Source organism: Gossypium arboreum, chromosome 10 (genome assembly GCF_025698485.1).
Source record: "Gossypium arboreum isolate Shixiya-1 chromosome 10, ASM2569848v2, whole genome shotgun sequence".
Classification (NCBI taxonomy): Eukaryota; Viridiplantae; Streptophyta; class Magnoliopsida; order Malvales; family Malvaceae; genus Gossypium; species Gossypium arboreum.
Window position 1 is genome coordinate 105,898,752 of NC_069079.1, and position 21,038 is coordinate 105,919,789.

A 21,038-nucleotide genomic window follows, 5' to 3' on the forward strand; every position below is an offset into this window, starting at 1 on the left:
GATGCCCCATACATCAAAAATCTCACATACATGAATTAGGGATAAGGGCATTTGATTTCGTTTAGTGATGTTACCTGTATGTTGGCATTTATCGCAAGATTTACAGATGTTATATGCATCACAAAAAATTGTGGGCTAATATGCCCTATGGAGTAAAGGGAAGTGCTGATCTGGAGTGTTTACACTCTAATACCTTGTGAGCTGTTCGTTTAGGGCCGAAGTGACCTCTACAAGCTTCTGTATGACAAAAAGTAAGGATAAAGGTTACCTCAATTTTTGGAACACATCGTTTTATTATCTGATCTGAATAATGTTTCCACAAGTATGGGTCATCCCAAATGTAATATCGAGCTTCCCGTCTAAGCTTGTCCTTCACGGAACGTGCTAACTCAGTGGGTAACGATCCTGTGGTTAAGAGATTAACTATATACGTATACCATGGATAGTGAGCCTCAGTCGAAAATAAGCTTTCATCAGGGAACTCATCCTTTATAGGAACATCATCAAATGGAGTTTTTATCCTACTCAAGTGGTTAGCCACCTGGTTTTCACATCCCTTTTTGTCATGAATTTCGATGTTAAATTCTTGGAGCAGCAGAATCTATCTAATGAGCCTTGGTTTCGCCTCCTTCTTTGCGATCAAGTACCTAAGAGCTACATGGTCAGAAAAAATAATCACTTTAGATCCCAATAAATATGATCGAAATTTTTCTAAAGTGAATACAACTGCTAAGAGTTCTTTTTCCATAGTGGTGTAGTTGCTTTGTGCAGCATACAGGGTTTTTGAGGCATAGCAAATGACATGAGGTTCTTTGTCTATCTTTTTCCCTAACACGGCCCCTACACTGTGTTTGCTTGTGTCACACATAATTTCAAAGGGGTAGTTCCAATCTGGTGCTTGCACTATAGGAGCAGTCACCAACTTCTGCTTGAGTGTATCAAAAACCTCCTTACATTTTGGGCCGAACTCAAATTTCCTATCTTTCTGCAATAACTCGCATAATGGTTCAGCCACTTTTGGGAAGTTTTTATGAAACGCCTGTAAAATCCTGCATGGCCAAGAAAAGAACGAATTTCCCTTACAGTGGAGGGATATGTCAAAGAATTAATAATGTCAATTTTGGCCTTACTGTCCTCAATTCCCTTGGTAGAAACTATATGACCTAGAATCAGATCCTTGTCTACCATAAAATGACACTTTTCATAGTTCAAGACAAGGTTAAATTCTATGCACCTATTCAAAATTTTCGTGAGGTTTTTAAGGCATTCATCAAAACAATTTCCATATACAGTAAAATCATCCATAAAAACTTCAATAAATTTCTCTACATATTCAGAGAATATACTCATCATGCATCTCTGGAATGTGGCTGGTGCATTACAAAGTCCAAATGGCATCATTCGGTACGCAAAAGTGCCGAATGGGCATGTAAAAGTGGTCTTTTCCTGATCCTCTGGTGCAACTGGAATTTGGAAGAAACCTGAGTATCCATCAAGACAACAAAAGTGAGTTTTACCTGATAAACGTTCAAGCATTTGATTTATAAAAGGAAGAGAAAAATGATCTTTTCTAGTGTAAGAGTTCAACTTCCTATAATCAATACAGACACGCCACCCATTCTGTACTCGAGTTGGTACCAAGTCACCTTTGACATTTTTCTTTACTGTCACACTCGTTTTCTTGGGCACGACTTGAACTGGACTTACCCATCTGCTGTCAGAAATAGGGTAGATTATGTTAGCATCTAGCAGCTTGATTATCTCCTTTTTTACCACCTTCATCATATTTGGGTTTAATCGCCTTTGGGCCTCTCGCCTCGGTTTTGCGTTTTTCTCCAAGTAGATTCTGTGTGTGCATGTCAAAGGGCTTATTCTTTTTAAATCATCAATGGTCCAGCCAATCGCGTCCTTATGACTTTTTAGTACCTGGATCAAACTTTCTTCCTCGAGCTTAGAGAGTTTGTTGGAAACTATGATTGGTAGGGTATTATCTTTCCCTAAAAATGCATACTTAAGATGTTCGGGAAGAGGTTTCAATTCCAATTTTGGAGCTTGCATAATAGAAGGTAAAAGTTTAGTATTTGATGGAGACAATAACTCATTAACAGATTCATAGTCATTAGATATAAATTCAGATTTATCTTCATAAATCGACTTTGAGTCGATTATGTTGACACGATTTACGCTCAAAATTTCGCTTGGATGGCTAATGGCGTCATAAACATTAAACTTCACGATCTCCCCATCAAATTCCATTGTAAGAGTTTTGCTTCGTACTTCGATCTTAGTGCTAGCGGTACTAAGGAAAGGTCGGCCCAATAGGAGGTCCGAAGATCTAGTAGTGTTATCCTCCTCCATCTTTATCACATAAAAATCTGTAGGGAAAATAAGTTCGTTAACTTTTACCAGTACGTCCTCAAGGACTCCTTCGGGGTGTACAACAGACCTGTCTGCCAACTGAATTATAACACATGTTTTCGTCAGAAAACCCGCGTTAAGTGATTCATAAATAGAATAAGGCATAACATTTATGGAGGCCCCTAAATCACACATGGCCTTCTTGATCCCCAAATGGCCTATTTTGCATGGTACCCTATCTTTGCATTTTGCTGGCATTTTTCGCTGTAACACTGTAGATACATTCTCACCAACACTTACCTTTTCATTACCTATTAGTTTTCGTTTGTTGGTGCAAAGCTCTTTGAGGAACTTGGCATACCGCGGAATCTGTATGATGGCATCCAACAGTGGTAGATTGATCTCGACATTCCTAAATGTTTCGAGAATCTCCTTGTCTTTCTTACTTTTTTGACACTGATTTAATCGTCCTGGGAATGAAGGTTGGATTTTCGACAGTGGGGGTTTCGCTGGGACCTGTTCATCGTTTTCGGGTTTTTCCTGGGTAATTTCTTTGCCAAGATTTCTGCCAAAAATTGGTTCAGTACCTTTCCACTTTGTAGCGTCACTGCATTAGCGTTTTGCCTCGGGTTTGGTTCTGTTTTTGATGTCAGCTTCCCTTGAGAACTCATCTTCTCAATTAATGTGGTCAATTCTCGTATAGATGCTTCGGTTTTCTGTTGAAAATCAAGCATGTTAGCTGCTAATTTATTGACCAAAGTTTCTAGATAATTACCTGAATCTCGTGGCTGTTGTGGAACTCAGTTCTGGTATGGTTGGTTGTATCGTGGGTTGGCCCCATAACTTAAGTTAGGGTGATCCCTCTATCTTGGGTTATAGGTATTAGCGTAAGGGTCGTATCGCCTTTGTGGTGGCCTAGGAAAATTTCTTACAGCATCTAAATGAGCCATAGTATCATCATTCAAACTGGGACATGTATTAGTTGTATGTTCAGGGGTATTACATATTCCGCATAACCGGGTGTCTTTGCTTTTTTTGCAACAAGAGAATTCAAATTATTAGCAATTCTATCTACTTTATCTTCTAAGGTTGAATTACTTAGCTGATGAACCCTTCTAAGGGGTTCAGGATTGGCTCGAAATTGCTGAGAATTTGCAGCCATTGTGGAGATTAAGTCTCTTGCTTGTTGCGGAGTCATGTTGACTAACGCTCCTTCACTCGCGGCATCTACCATATTCATCTCCATGGGTTTCAGACCTTCATAAAAGTACTGGAGCAAAGACTATTCCGTTATACCTTGTTGTGGGCAACTTGCACATAACTTCTTAAATCGCTCCTAATAGTCGTACAGAGTCTCTGCGTCTTTGTGCCTTATGCCCACAATTTCTCTTCTTAACTCGGCTGCACGCGACGCTGGAAAAAACCTATTGAGAAATAAACGAGATAGATCAGCCCAAGTCGTTACAGATTCAGGAGGTAAATAAACTAACCATTCCCTAACAGAATCTGCTAAGGAAAAAGGGAAAGCACACAGTTTAATTTGATCCTCAGTTACCCCTTGAGGTTTCATACTAAGTTTAATTTGATTCTCAGTTACCCCCTGAGGTTTCGTACTAAGGCAAACCATATGGAATTCTTTCAAATGCTTGTGGGGATTTTCGTTCTGTAACCCCCGAAAAGTTGCCAGTAGCTGGATCAAGCCTAACTTTAATTCAAAATCAGTATCCATAGTAGGATATGTGATGCATAGTGGCAGTTGTTCTGTCGGCACTTTAACCAGTTGCCGAATTGTCTGAGCCATAGGTTGAGGTGCTAAATTAGAGTTTTCATCAACCTTAGTGTTAAGCACTTCTTCTGATGAATCTACTTCTACTTTTTCACCTTCAAAAGTTTGAGTAGGGTTTTCGTTAACCCTAGACTCTGCTTCATCGTCGATTCTGATTTCTGACGGTGGATTACTTTGAGTTCCAACTACCGCTGACTGCTTTTTTCTTAGCTTTGTTTCCTTGCGATTAGCTCTCGCAATCTTTTTGAACTCCGAATCAAACGCAAGAGTTCCTGGAGCAGATCTGGTCATAAGAAATAAAAAACAAGATTAGTATGTTATCGATCCCCGACAACGGTGCCAAAATTTGATGCGTCGTTGAGAGCACCAAAAATATCCTATTCCCTGCAAAATAGTAAAAATAATAGTAAAAATAATAGTAAAAGGGAAGTAGGGTCGAATCCTCAGGGACTAGATTGTACGAATGCTCGTTTCTTGAAATCCTGGACAATTTCTTGGTTAAGAAAACCTGCGTTCCTAAAAAATAAAAAAAATAGAATTAAGAATCTGGAAAAAAATAAAAAAAGAATTTAAAGTGAATTAAAATTGTGAAATTAAATAGATTGCAGAAGTTAAAATGGAAAAATAATAAACAAAGTTTGAAAATAAAGAAAGTTTCTTATGTGGCGAAATTCCAGCCTCCAGTTGTCTCGTTCTGCCTTGGGTTCAATCCTTGGCTTTTAAGTAACCCTTCTCGAGCAAGATAAGCCAATTATAGTGGAAGAGGACGCCTACAACCACCAGCTCCAAAGATTTAGACTTAAGATTTGGCGGAACCTGACTCTAGCCAATAATCGCTTTTGTGGGACTATCTTCTGCTAGATCACCACTTCTCAACGGCGAATACCACACCGTTTTGTCTCTTGGATTTGCCAACCTCTCACGCAGAAAGCCAACGAACCGACTGTGCAATCTTCCCAAAATGTACAAAGCGGCCGTTCCTTGCACAAGTTGAAAAGGTCACCTATTAAGGGACATGGACAGAAGCGTCAGCCCCGTAATACGGAGAAGCGATGAATACCCTGTTGAGAAGGCTAAGCTCGGATTCTAAGCCTCATGAATCTTTTTTGGGGAATTTTGACAACCTTTGGCTAGATTGGTTTAGTGGCTCATGATTTTTGGGGAAGAAATAGATAAAATAGATATGAGATTTTTATTGAAGAAAATATGGAGAGAACAAAAAGACAGAGTTTTTGGGAGAGGGAGTGATTACAGAAAAAGAGATGTCAAATATGTGCCACTCCATCCCCTATTTATAGTACTCGAAAACCTAGTCTATTCCTAATGAAATTCTAAAAGATAAATACAAATAAATAAAGATAATTAAAGATAAATAAAGATAAATGAAAATAAATCCTAAAATTTAAATCTAAATAAAAATCCTTAATAATTATCCTAATATAATTGAAATTAAAATAGAGTCTTGTGCTATAAAATCTCTTCTTTTGCATTGTAGTCCTTGGGTCTTCCATGTTTGCATTTTTGGCACCACTTTTCTCTTTCTTTGCATGTTGGTCCATTATATCTTTAAATTGGAACTTTTTACTCTTAAATGTCTCTTGCCTCCAATTTAGTCCCTAAAAGATAAAAGACCATAAATAGCCCAAATTAGTAGCATCATACTCAAAATAAATATATAATTACCACATAAAAATATGATGTTCTAGAGTATTATCAAAATCCCCAAAAGAAAAATAGATTGGCATGTTTCCACACCTCCCTTGTTCCTTCAATTTTCTATTTTTTTTAAAAAAAATTTTTGGTTTGAAGTTTGTTTCCTTTTCCTTCTTTTGCAAATTCCACGATTTTTTAATTTGTTTCACCCTTCTTGCTTAGTTCTTCTGCACTATTCTAGATTTACTATTTTCTTGATTCGATAAATTCTTTTTGTAATACTTAATCCCTGTTCTATTGATTGCAAATTGTTAAGAGGTAAGTTTTTGATTATTTTTGTTATTCTTTTGTTAAAAGTGGTCTTTGGATATTTAGGGATTTCTAGAAATTCTGTGGTTGTGGTGTTACTTCGAGTGGGTGTTATCTAATTAGTTCCATTATAGGAGACATTCAAGAGATGATTGTTGATCCTCCAACGACCTAAAATTCGTGTAGTTGTTGTCCGTTAAGTGGTAAGGGTTCTCAATATGTTTTGGAGGGTTTTAATTAGTCATGTGTGAGTGAATTGTGTAAATTCACAAACCATTACTGATTTAGGTCGTGTTAATTGTTGATTTAGGTGTGGGAGTACTCGATTGTTGATTTCATGTCAGAAAGCATCTAGGTGTGCAATGAGAAACCCAAAAATCTGCAAACAATGAAAGCCGATTAACAACACTGTTGACGCCACACGGCCGTGTGGTAGGCCGTGTGCGACATACGATCGTGTGATAGGCCGTATGCTAGACCTTGTGTGACACATGGTTTGGGCTATTTGGGCTGTATGGACACACACCTGTGTGGGTCACACGGGTTGACCATTTGGGCCATGTTGGCCCAAAATTCTCAAATGTTCCCTAGAGCCGTTCACGTTGTTCTGATCGATTATGGGCCTTTTGTGGGTTTGATATCTGCTTAAATGCACTGAAAACTATAAAAAATTAGTCAATTGTTTGCATGAATTATGATATTTGTTTTGTATCTGAAACGTCATATGACGAGTAAATTATGTAATGGGTTATAGGAAAACCAGTAAAAGTAAGATATATGTTCTGCATCAGTTATGCTATATGTATGTACTGTGCTTATGACTAATTATTGATATGTACTGTATCAGTTATTGGGATCTGTTTTATTATGAGGAGGAAGTATATTTGAAAAGACGATAATTCACCTATTTATCTGGCAGTGCATCTACAATTCTTCTGTAAGTGTCTTGAACGACACTAAGTGGTTTATAGGGTTGGATGAGTGTTTTGTACCCCATATAGTGTTGTGGGATGGTCAGATATGGTTTGTAGCAGATGGGGGTAGGAAAATATATATGTATTTGTATTACTTTGCTAAGATTCTATTACTGTTAAACCTTTTTGATATGCTTTAATTATTTTAAGTTTCATTATACACTGTGTAATAGCTTGTTTTTATTTAAATTGGAACAGTGGTTTCGGGACCACTAATCCGAAGTTGAAATAATTATTTTATTATTATTTTAATGCTTACATCATAATAGTATGATTGTGTGAAAATTTCATTAAGAAATTTTGTTATTTGAATGGTCAATTTGATAAAAAGGACTAAATCACGTAAAGTGCAAAAGTGATATTCTAATAGCTAAAGGTATTAAATGGCTATGAAATTAAATAGTGGAGGTCCTTATGTGGTAAATATACCATTGTTTGCCATTAAAATGTTTTTCGAAAAATGATTTCTGGAAAATGATTTCTGGAAAATGATTTACTTTTTTGGAAATGATTTACTTTTCTGGTATTTGGATGAATCTGTGTAAAATATTTTTTGTTGTTTGTGATTTCTGAAAATATTTTTCGGAAAAGTTGTTTTACAAATATTTATATTTTAAATTGTTTTTTAATAAATTTATACTTTAAATTATTTCTACATATATTGCAATGATTTATTTATAAATAAATAAATCAAATTAAATATAATAATACTCAATTATTAAGCTAGAATATTAACCATCATAAATTGAAAACAACCAAATTCAAATAAATTATTTGTAATTGTGTTATAAAAATAAAAACAAGGATTGAATAATTATAAATTAGCTTCCAAATGCATAATTAGTATAATTAGTAGTACACCACATAATAACAACAATATTGTCCAAGTGCATAACTAATATTACACCACATTAAGAGTATCAATATCTTCAAGCTTGAGAAAATTTTTGAAGCCAAAATTTTCTATGCTTCTTACTTTTAACTAAAAAACTTTGGCCTCGGATTCATGACTTACTAGATAATCAAACACGGAACACAGGAAGTCATCATCAAATCCTTATTCCTCCATCGACATCACTTCTTCATAAAGATGTGGTGTCTTATCCACAGAAAATTGTTCCAAAGCATTAGCAATTTTTCCAAGTTGTTCACCCACAAATTTAATTTGTTCATCAACGACACTTTCTTGAACATTTTTTCTTTTACGTTTGGATGTGTCAGATGAAGATACATTGGTTCTTACCTCTTCAATCTCTTCATTGTCTCCGTCTATAGGCACTAAATCTTGGTTACCATCATCCAAATCTATGTCAGCAAATGTTCTGGCAAAACTCCCTGTTGCCTTATCTTTGCCAACAACCAAAGCCATTCATCATAATGATCAATGCTTTTATTCAAAAATGGTTCATACTTCTTTTGTGCCTGTTGTATATTATACACAATTAGAATAACAACTAAAAAACAATTGAAATATACTTAACATATATATACATATATTACCATCACTACTGCATCATATGTCACTCTATCACATGTGATCATTTTCATGTTATCATCCCATCCAAAACCACTTTCATCTCGAATTGCGCATATAATCTGCCACTAGTTTTTTACAGTCCTCAAATGTTTTCCACATGCTTCGCATCGCATTGGACTTGAAATCTTTCAGAAATAGCTACAACAACACGATTAAAAGAAACTGCTTTGAAAGTGTTAGAAGGCTTATTTCCTTTCTGGGCCTCCTCTGCTAGAATTTCAAGAAAAAGTTGTTTCATCAGTTTTGTCCACCTGAATTACTTGGAGGTCCCTTATTTGTTGCCCTTACCCATTCTACATTAATAATTTTCATTGTCAATCATTTCAATATCATTATCCAACCAAATAAATTCAATATCTAACATAATAAATTCAACAAGCTTAAAACATAATAAATTCAATATCTAACAAATTCAAGACATAATAATTTCAAAATCCAACAAACTAAAATTTCAATATCATTATCCAACCAACATTAACAAATAAAAAAAATTTTAATACAAAAACATACATAACATAGAAACAATAACTCTAAGCCTTAAACCTACCTAATATTTCTAGCCATATAATCAGTCCACATAGTTTGTGCAATTTTGTCTCTCTTACAGCCCCTTCTCGCTCCGTAAGAGTTGGTATTATCAAATCAAACTCAGGCTCCTCGTATAATCCATAATTAAGTAAATCACTAGGATCAACTCCCATTATATGATTATGGATGATACAACAAGCCAAAATTATATCTACTTGAGTTTGAAAATTCCAAAATGGTTTAGCATCTAATACACGAAACCATTTCTTCAATCCCAAAAACACGTTCAATGGTGATTCGCAATGACGAATGACGAAGATTAAAGAGTTCCTTTGCATTTTCAGCCCCTAATCACTAAACTCCTTTAAATGATATCGGACACCACGATAGGGGGTAATATATCCATTTCGGATGCCATATCCAGCATCAGCAAGATAATATTTACCTACAATTTTACAAAACATAATATTACTAATAAATTATGAGCTTACTAGAACTATTTGGTATTTAATGTTAATTCTTACCTTCCAGAATTCTTAATCCTCTTGGGCGTGAAAGTGCATCACTTAAAATAGGAGAATCATGTGCACTACCTTCCCAACCAGCTAGAACATAGGAAAATTTCAAATCAAATGTGTTGGAAACCAATACATTTTGTGTCGTCCCCCCTTTACGGTTACGAAATCTTCCTTGAATGTTAAGTGGAATGGATGCACGAACATGAGTTCCATCTAATGCTCCAATACAATCTTTAAAATAAGGATAAAACCTTGGATTGTTTCTGATTTCACTAGGAGTTGACTCATCAGGTAATCTAATAACTAGTTTATACAATTTCAAAATAGCTCTCAATATAACCTTAAAGTAACGGTGAATTGTCTCAGTTGATCTATAATATCTAGATCCAATCACTCGAAACCTTACATTATGACCAATTATATGTAAAAATATAACTACTTGCTCCCTAATATTCACAAACTTAGTTGATTGTAACAAATTATTCCTAGTAAGAATATCACACAAATTAAAAAAGGCAATCGGTCTCATCCTTATTAGATCAATACAATGCTGGTCACCACTATATAAAATACTATTAATATAATTTTCCCTTTCATAATACATGAGGGTGAGAAGCAATTTCCTTCCTAGTTTTTAATTTTTTAATCCAAAGAGCCCTAAAAGCTAAAGCTGAATGTGACATCCTGATTTTCGGGTTTATTCGCGATTTTCAATATTTTGTAAAGATTTTTAAAATTTTGTATTTGGATGTGGAATTAGTATTTTGAGTAGGTAAATGGGCTTATAGAAGGCCCATGAGTTGGCCAAAACCCAGTTGAATTTTTGGAATTTTAGACTTAGGAGTTAGGGGTTCTGGCTAAGTGGCCTTAAGTGGAGTGATGGGTAAATTGCATCACAAAAAGAGCCTTGGTTAAGTGGCAAGGGTGACGCCACTAGGCTCCTAGAAAAGTGGCGTGTGGAGCTTTGGGAAGGCAAGGGATCGATTCCCTGTGTTGGCAAATAGATGCATTTATTTTTTTAGTGCAGGAGGGGTAAGTGTTGGAGTTCAGGTGGATTCTGCTAAAGGAGAGTTGGATTAGTTTAAATGCTTGGATTAAGGAGGGATAAGGGGAGAGATTTAAGGGATTTGGATGAGGCTAGGAGTTGGCCGAATTATGGGAATTGAAGAGGGAAAAATCGGCAGGGGGCTATGTTGTTAGTATTTCGGCACTTAGGGTATTGAGTGGTGCCGCTTTTTCTTTCGCTTTAACACCTTAGGGTTGTTTTTCCTCTCTTTTTCCTCTCTAGCCAAACTACCACCTCCCTTATTCCTCTTCTTCTATTTTTCTTTCTTCTTCTTCAAAACTATTCATCATACTGCTATTCATCAATACTTTTGCGAATCCATAAAAGCCGAAATCCTGTGATCATTGCTTGTGCCGATTTCTTCAAAGCCAGGTTCTCCTATGTTCTTTTGTTTTTATTAATTTGCAATTATCTTTTCTTAATCCTAGATCTCTGACCGCAATTCTACTTCAAGGTTGTAGCCCCACATTATCATCTTTTTCATCACACAAAAGCCGAAAAACCATAGATTTGGGGGCTTATAGCCGAAACTTCAAGACTTTGGGGAATCGAGTTCTACCGTCATTTGATAGATAAATCTACACTAGATTGCGTGGAAATCAAGTGGGAGTAAGGGGTAAGTACGTATCATCTCGGATCTGTTCTTATTTTGCAAAGTTAAGAAAAGTCAAGTCCCTAAAATTAGGGAGGTGTCGATTTGGGCATATGGCTCTAAGAGTCTTTAACGATGTTTTCTTTCGGTGACTAGAGTCTTCTTAAGCGTTGAATCTAAGGCGTGGTTCATTGGAGCAATCGGATTCGAGCTAACTATCGATTTTGGCAAAAGGTAAGGTTTCAAAGGTTTTAGGGATATGGTTCGATCATGGGTAAGTAAGTTTTGGGGTTTAGTGATTATGGTTTGTAAATAAGAACTGTGCTAATAAATTGTAGGACATCGAAGGGATCTCGAAGCGATCGTCATGAATCGGTGTGTCTGAACACCCTTTCTTAGTTCAATTAACAAAAGTTGAAATGTCAAATTAGGCATTTCATGGTCATGTAAGTATGTGAATGCTCTCAAGTCATAGAGGAATTGCTAGATCTGGCACCGCAAGGTGGTAAGCACGTTCGCGTGATGCTTTAGCGTATTTCGGAAAAGGGGCTTGATGGGCCAAAAGCTGGGCCCAATGGGCTTACGGACCAATATGGGTAAGAGATGGGCAAATGCTTTGGTAGGTAGATGGTGGAATCAAATTGCATAAAACGATAAAATTACTGAATTAGCTTGTGCGATGAGCGTAGATCACGAAATTACCCCTAAAGAGCAAAATTACCAAATTACCCTAAAGAGCAAAATTACCGATATACCCCTAGGGTTTTAAATTGGTGAATCGCATGATTGATCAATGTTGTATTTTACATGATATGCTTTTATTAATATCATTGCATGGGGTTGGGGTATTAATGGAGGAAGTCTTGAAAGTGGTTCATCCACGTCTTGGAGACTTTGCCTCAATCGATGAAATTTGAGTGGCGTTCTTGCAACTGTGGTGTGTAGGGTGGGTGGGTTGAGATATTCCCACATGGTGTGTAGGGCTGATGCAGGCAGAGTAGCGGTTGGTGGGTTGAGTAGTCTCCCAGATGGGCTTGCATTCATTATTTCTGTTGATACTCATATTCTTGGCGGGCCTATAGGCCACATTGTTATGTAAAAAGGGCTAAGGCCTTGCTATGTGATTCGAAAAGGGCTTGACCTCTGTGTCTTGTTATCTGAATAGGGCTTAGGCCCAATGGGCTCGAGCTGAATTGGGCTTTGGATGGGTTTCAGATACACCGAGTTTTCCCAAACTCACCCCTTCCTCTTCCATCCTTGCGGGTGAGCCCTAGAATTGGTGGACTTGGAGTGGGCGGGATTCAGAGTGGCCATGAAGATTGATTGACGATTTTAAATAAGTTTAGCCTTCAATTTGGATTATTTTATTTTATTATGCTTAAGGTTGTAATAAGGCCGCTCTTTTTAATTACTTTTATTTTGGGGATTATTAAACTGGCTAGCACTAGGGTTCATTTTATAAAAACTACTTGTTTTTAAAAGATCACGATGACGCGCAAAGTTTCATAAAGTAAATGTTTTCCCAAGAAAAATAAATATCTTTAAGCAAACGTTTTGCAACCTTAATCATTTTCTTAATATGGTCATAATCAAACAGTTTTTCTCAAAATTATACGAGATGTTAGAGTGTGGCAATGGCGGTGTGCATGTCTAGGATTGGATCCGAAGAGAGCTTGGTACTTAAGCAGTCCGACGGACTCACCTCCTCTTTTTCCTGGTTTCCTACCTGGTGCACAGCTTCCATTCACTTTAACCTTCTTTTAAAAGTATCTTTTACAACACCAACTCAGCTTTTCCAAACTAAGTGTTTTGAACGCACCAATGTGGCGCATCAGATCCGGTCATAACATCCAGGCCGGGTTTGGGGTGTTACACTGAAGCCACAACTCCGACAATTGTATTTTGATCTTGATTATGATCCATCTACACAAAATAATAACTTACAAATATTTGATCACTACAAAAAAGATGCAAGCTTATCATAAGATCACATATATGAATAAAGTTACCATGACTAAAGTGTATACATATAAATATGAAAATGTTTGAATAAAATTATAAATAAAAAAAGAGTTTGAACTTAAAAATAAAACCCGTTTTAAAAATATTTGAGCTTTGGATAAAATTTTTTTAGTCTGAACCCGACTCAAATATTTTAACCTAAAATTTTAACTATATCCCTTTTCCCCTACCCGGTCTCAAGGATTAGCTCTCTTTCTTGAGCTTGGAAGCATTAAGTTAAACCATGAATTTAGTTAAAGATATAAAGCAAAAGAGGGAACTTAAATCAAATATATAGAATGATGTAAACTAATTCAATATTAATGGTGCAATTTAATTTTATAATTTTGATGGACAAAATACTAGTGCTGGTCAGGGTCCTTCAAACAAGCTTTAAATTAGTGGATTATATTGTTTGTAGTGTCAAATATAGATAATCCATACCCATTATAGTTTGTCTTAAAAGAGAAAAAGAAAATAATAAAACCAATAATAAATAATTATAATTATAACTTCCAAATCAAAAACACTTTTCAATATCATATTTATTATTACATGATTATTAAGTGAATTTATTTTTAAAATTTTAAAAGTCATACAAATAATTAGATTTAAATTTTAAATCCAAAAAGTAGAGAGACTAACTTGAAAATAAAGTTAAGGATTAAATTTTAAATGTATGTAATGTATAAAGACTTAGAAAAATATATTTCAACCTTTAATTTTATTACTATAATTCGACACAAAAATAATAATTGTAATTATTATTTTTGATAATTTAACTAGAATTAAATCAAAATATAGAGAATAAATTTGAATTCCTTAGAACCTTGAGGATGGAATAGATTATCTAAAAAAATAAAAAGATTATCCTATCCTAATAATATATCCAAATAATAAATTTGAATTTAGTCAATGGAATGAATATGTATCCTATTGGTTGCCTAAAGTTTCCAATTTATTGATTTGATGTAATATGTACGTTAATAATTTTAATATATATGGATAAATAAGTCATAATTTTTACAAAATATTTTAAATGTTAAATATTAAAACTACATAGTAAATGTAATTCTATAAAATACGTAATGTTATTACTTGATAATAGTGAAATACTTTATAAGCATCATGTATATAGAATAATTAGTTTTTATATTTTATTTTTAAAAGTATATATTTTATATATCGAATCGGGTCATAACATGTTATTAAATTTTTTAAATAAATATATAGAAATATAACTATCAATACATCAACTATTAACCTATAAATTTTGTACCAAAATTAAATCACATCATTATATTAGAATTTTTCATGAAAATAATAATATTGGTATTATATACAATGGCAAAAACAAGAAGGAAAAAAAATTTGTATCATCATAGGGCCAAAAGCAGAAGGAAGCTGCTTTGGATTCTTCTTTTAAGAGCAAACTAGGATTACAACAAACAAATTATAGTACAAGTCTTGGTACATATATGTCTATAATTAATTTAATATGGTATTTTTGCCGGTTCTTACATTTACAATTTGCAACACTCAAATTAGTTGTTTTTGGTTGATTTTTAGATAACAACTCATTGAATTATTTCATGGTTTATGAAATAAATAAATCATACAACAAAATAACAACTCTTTGTCTATATGCCAACTTCGTGATACCCATGCACCAAATTTATACATGTGAACCACATCTAGCATGTCGGTCGATAACCTCAACATCACATTGCTCCTTCCCTTAACTATTATGTGTTTTCAAAGAAATTACACATGTTATTAACCCTACAAATAGAAAGCAACAAAAATTGAACAAAACAAGAAGCACAAGCTACAAATTTTTGCATGTTATGATCAATAGAGTAGCAAAATTCAATCATGTAAAAACAAAAGCAACATCCATTATCGATTGTCAAAAACAAACGGAGCCTAAGAAACAAGCTACCAAGTCAGTTCAGTTTTCCAGCTACAATTCCATATCAAGAAATTCAAGACAACAAATTAAAGAGTAGGACTAAACCCCAAGTTCCGATTCCTTAAATAATCGAGGTGGACAGTGTTAATGGCAAAAAAACTCATTTTCAAAACTAAAATTTATTTCCAACATGAACAGAAAGACAAAAGCTATTCGTCATGTCTAATATGAAGTGGTTACAAATAAACTTACAACTAATTAATAGAATTGCAGCAAATGGCAAATTGCAGCAAACAGCTATTCGACATTAAAAGACTAAACCAAATTGCAGCAAACAACAAAACCAAAACTGCTATGTTAAAACTAAAATCTATCTAACTAATGTATATATTTCAATAAAATCACTAGTCCTCCATTTAAATGTTGAAAAACATGCTGCTATTTCATTTCAATCAACAGAAAGACAAAAGCTATTCTACTTCTGGCTTCATTATGTTTGGTTAAAACTCGGGCAAAGACTAGTAAAGTTCATAGCGTTTCAACGAGAAATAAGAACCAACCCAAAGTTAAGAATGAGAATTAAAGGTAAAAAAGTTCATGGCACCCAAAACCCAAAGAAGTTTACATATATATATATCAAGAACATGCCTACCATTGTAAAAGTCAGTGCTTTCTAAGTTCAAAACATTGGGAATATCTTCACAACTTGTAGCCTCCAAATTTTATTGCTTTTTTTTCCTCCTAAGTTCTTGTAGGCCAGCAATACCTAGCAACAGACAAAACAGAACCAAATTGCAGTTTATGTTGGGGAAAGTAACAAGAAAAGATTTGTGATTCCTATAGCTTATTTGAATCATCCATTGTTTCAAGACCTTTTAAATAAAGCTAAGGAAGACTTTGGGTTTAATCATCCAATGGGTGGTCTTACAATTCCATGTAGTGAAGAGTATTTCATTAGTTTAACAACTTCATTGAATTGTTCATAGAGGTATTTCATCATCAACCATGGATGCATTAAAAAGAATAGCAGTCTTTTAATAAATTTTTCCTTTTTTTTTCTCTTATTTCAGTAGGGGTTAGCTAAAAAGAATAGTAGTTTTTTTTTCTCTTTCATCATCAACCATGGATGCATGAGGAAGCAGAGATAATTTATTTAAAAAAAATGATTTTTTATCGAATCTTAAAACTTAACTAAAAATACTTATAAAGGGGTTTTTGTTTTTGGTAAGAAGGAATGCCCTAGTTTCGATTATTAATAGAATTGCAGCAAACAACAAATTGCAGCAAACAGTAAACAGAGAAAGTAGAAGAAAGCAAAGTTACCTAGATGAAGAAGAAGGAAGATGAAGAATGACTTGGCTAGGTAAGATTGGTGAGAGTTGGAATCACAAAGCGAAATGAAACAGCAGCCTGAGAAGAGAAGATATGTGAAAAGCTAGGAAAAAAAGAAATTAAAAGATGAATAATAATAGAAAAAGTAGGAGGAACGTATTTGGATGAAGATGAAGGAAGATGAAGAACGGCGCAAGGGGGGAAGACTGAAGAGTTGGAAAATGTCTTACGAAAAAAAATTCTATAAGACATTTTCCCTAAAACCTTAGGCATTTAACTCGTGAGTGTGAAAACATTTTCCCCATGTAAAAGCTTTTTAGTCAAAAAAACACCATAAAATCAAGAAAACATTTTCCGGAAAATGTTTTCCTACCAAACAAACACACCCTTACTCTTTATGATACTTCATTGATTGCTTTGATAGATCCTGGATCGACACATTCGTATATATGTATGAACTTAGTGATCATTAAGACTTTGCCTGTAGAGTCTACTGAATTTGTAATTAGAGTTTCTAACCCCCTAGGCAGATGTGTTTTGGTTGATAAAGTCTGCAAGAATTGTCCGTTCATATTTCGAGACATTTGTTTTCCGGCTGATTTGTCCGTTCATATTTCGAGACATTTGTTTTCCGGCTGATTTAATGCTATTACCTTTTGATGAATTTAATATAATTCTGGGTATGGATTGGTTAACTTTACATGATGCTGTTGCGTACTGCAAACGAAAAACTATTAATTTGAGATGCAAGAATGATGAAATAGTCCGCATTGAATCTAGTGATTTGAATGGATTGTGTAATATCCCGAATTAGGGCCTAATCGGAATAGTGGTTTCGTGACCACAAATTCGAGATAGAAATAATTATTTTATAATTATTTTGAGGTTTATAATATGAATGCATAATTGTGTGAAGATTTCGTGAAGAAATTTTGGGCATAACGAGTTTAATTTAAAGTTAGGGACTAAATTGAATAAGTTACAAAATTTGCATTCTAGAAGTTTTTAGTATGAAATTAATTTGAAATATTAATTAGGAGGTCTTAAATAGCAATTTTACCAATTTTAAGTTCATGGACAAAATTAGGACATGGAAGGAATTTTTGGAAAGTTTAGTAGTAAGGGTATTTTGGTCATTTAGTTATTAAAATGAATTAAAAACAAAATTAAAAGCCAATTTTTGTCCATCTTCTTCATTAGGCCGAAATTTCAAGGGTTCTCCATAGCTAGGGTTTGTTTCAAGCTTCCAAGCTCCATAGTAAGTGATTCCAAGCCCCGCTTTTAATGATTTTTACGTTTTGAGATCCCTAGAACTCGATAAAGCTTATGTTAGCAATAATTTAACCTAGGGTTTATATTTGGAAAAATACCCATAGGTGAAATTTGTGTATTTTGATGTTTTATGATAGAATATGAAGTTTTAAATTATGTTAGACAACTTGTACTACTCGATTTTAAGCAAAAACGAGTAAAAGGGCTTAATCGGTAAAAATACCTAATAGTCACAAGTACATGTTAGAGTGAGAATTTGATGTTGCCATAGAAGAGAAAAGTGATCAGCATGTTGTAAAACATAAGAATAAGGAATAAAGTTTAATCCCGAGCCTAGGGGCAAAAATGTAAATATGCAAAAGTTTAGGGGTAAAATTATAATTTTGCCAAAATTTGAGTTAAGGATTAATTTGATAATGTGAGTATTAAATAAGCTAAATGTGTTATTTTAGATCAAGAAAGACGTGGAATCGACCTCAATCGAGGAAAAGAAAAGATTGTGGACTAAATTGCAAAATCTTTGTATTTTGGTACCAAGGTAAGTTCATGTGTAAATAATGTAGCATAATTGTTATTTTTAAGTTATTGATGTTAATTATATGATATGCTGAATTTTTTTATGAAATGTATGCTTTGTGGTTAATTTCAAATAATATGTAAATTATGTGAACTACTTGTTAAATATAATTGTTACCGAGTATTGATTTCGGCATTCTACGGAAGACGGCAAGGATAAGTGTTCGAGGAAAAAGCCCGTTTGAACCTGAGGAATAGATTAGGATACAAGTGACATGTCACTAGGATGGTTGAGCATCCGAACTCGTTGAGTTGAGTCCGAGTTCACTTATGGATGCGAATGTCCGAACTCGTTGAGTTGAGTCCGAGTTCGTGAGATGTAACTAGGCATCCGAACTCGTTGAGTTGAGTCCGAGTTCACTTATGGATGCGAACGCCCGAGCTCGTTGAGTTGAGTCCGAGTTCGCTTATGGGCGGGTTACATGATTGCTTGATTGAATATGTGGCACTTATATGCAAATTATCCATGTATCCGAATTATATTCCGATGTGTTCAACGGGTAAAGTTCTACTCAATGGAGGAATATTTGAGATGTAAAGAGAAGTATTGGTGAGTGATGTGAAATGGTTATTTTGGACAGGTATGTATTTAACCTTCGGGTTGAGTATTGATACAACCACTATAAGGTAATAAGATGATGAAAAATGATCAGAAATGTGATATGTGTTTTAGTGATGTATGCTAATGTTGATTGGTATAACTGTTTGTTATGTTACTTATTATTTGCATATGAACTTACTAAGCATTTATGCTTACTCCCTCCTTCTTACTCATTGTAGTTTTGGACAAGCCAGCTCAGGAGTCGGGATAGGTCGAAGGCTCAGTCACACTATCCGGAAGACTTTTGGTAAATGGCTTGTAAATTTAAGTATGGTATGTATAGCAATATACCTATTTTGTCTAAATGATCTTATGGTATGGTTGTGGAATGGTTGAGGAAATGCTTGATCATGATAAATTATGAAAATGGTTAGTGTAGATTATGTTTGATGTTAAGGAAAACTATTAAGATACTTAGTGCATAAAAACTCATAAAAAGGATGAAATTTGCCATAAACAGAATACTGCAGCAACACTGATGCGAGTTTGAAAATTTACTAAAAATTATAACAATTGAATTTGGTGATGGAATACATATCAAATTGAAGCTTATTATGTCTAGTTTCACATGAAACAAATGAAACAGGTAAAGGAATTATATGTTAGAAGATATTTGAATTTTAGTGAAACAGGGTCATAGCAGTTTTTGAATCCCCTGTTCCAACTTTAGAAATTCATCATAAATTATAAAGATATAATTAGGTGGTATATTTTATATCCTCAGAATCCTTATTGAGTCTAGTTTTAGTAGAAACAAATCTCATAGTCATATGAATTTTTTACAGAGAGAAATGTGGTTCGTAGTAAACAGAGGTCAGACCAGTCGAGTCCTGAAACAGGGGTAATTTTAACTAATAAACTGTACTAATTGGCCCAACCAAAAATTCTAGAAAAAAATTAATAGATAGGTATATGAGTCTAGATTCATGGAAAATTTACGGATCTTGATTTCAAGTTTCGTAACTCGAGATATGATTTTTCTTGTGACTGTGACGTAAGTAGCTTAAAAGCTGTGAATGTAGAAACAATAATCCAAAGTTCTAAAAATGTTAAACTAAGCTTAGTAACACCTCATACTCGACTCCGGCGATGGTCTCGGGCGTGGGAGCGTTACAGATTGCCTGCTGTGATATCTTCAATGAAAGCTTTAAGTATTGTGAAAAAGGGTTGTAAAGCTTATTTTGCATATATGATTGATTCGAGAGTGTCAGAAAAGAAAGTTGAATCAATGCTTGTTGTATGTGAGTTCCCTGATGTATTTTCTGAAGAACTTCCGGGATTACCTCCAGTTAGAGAAGTTGAATTTGGCATTGAATTGGTACTTGGTACTACTCCGATTTTGATAGCTCCGTATAGAATAGCTTCGACCGAATTGAAGGAATTGAAGTTACAGTTGCAAGAATTAATCGATAGAAGATTTGCTAGACCGAGTTTTTCACCTTGGGGTGCTCCGATTTTATTGGTGAAAAAGAAAGATGGTACGATGAGAATGTGTATAAATTACCGTCAGTTGAACAAAATGACTATAAAAAATAAGTATCCTCTACCTCGAATTGATGATTTCTTTGATCAGTTGAAAGGAGTTGCTGTGTTTTCAAAAATAGATTTGAGATCAGTCTATTATCAGTTGCGAGTGAAAGACTCAGACATTTCGAAAACTACTTTTTGAACAAGGTATGACCACTATGAATTCTTAGTTATGCCTTTCGGATTGACTAACGCACCTGCTATCTTTATGGATTTGATGAATAGAATTTTCAGACCGTATTTAGATTAATTTGTGGTTGTATTCACTGATGACATATTGATTTATTCACGTGATGAATCTGAACATGCCGAACATTTGAGATTAGTGCTACAGATTCTGCGAGATAAACAATTGTATGCAAAGTCCAGTAAATGTGAATTCTGGTTGCGAGATGTTGGTTTTCTAGGTCATATTGTATCAGCCTCTGGTATCCGAGTTGATCCGAGCAAAATTTCAGCTATTTTGGATTGGAAACCTCCGATGAATGTCTCTGAA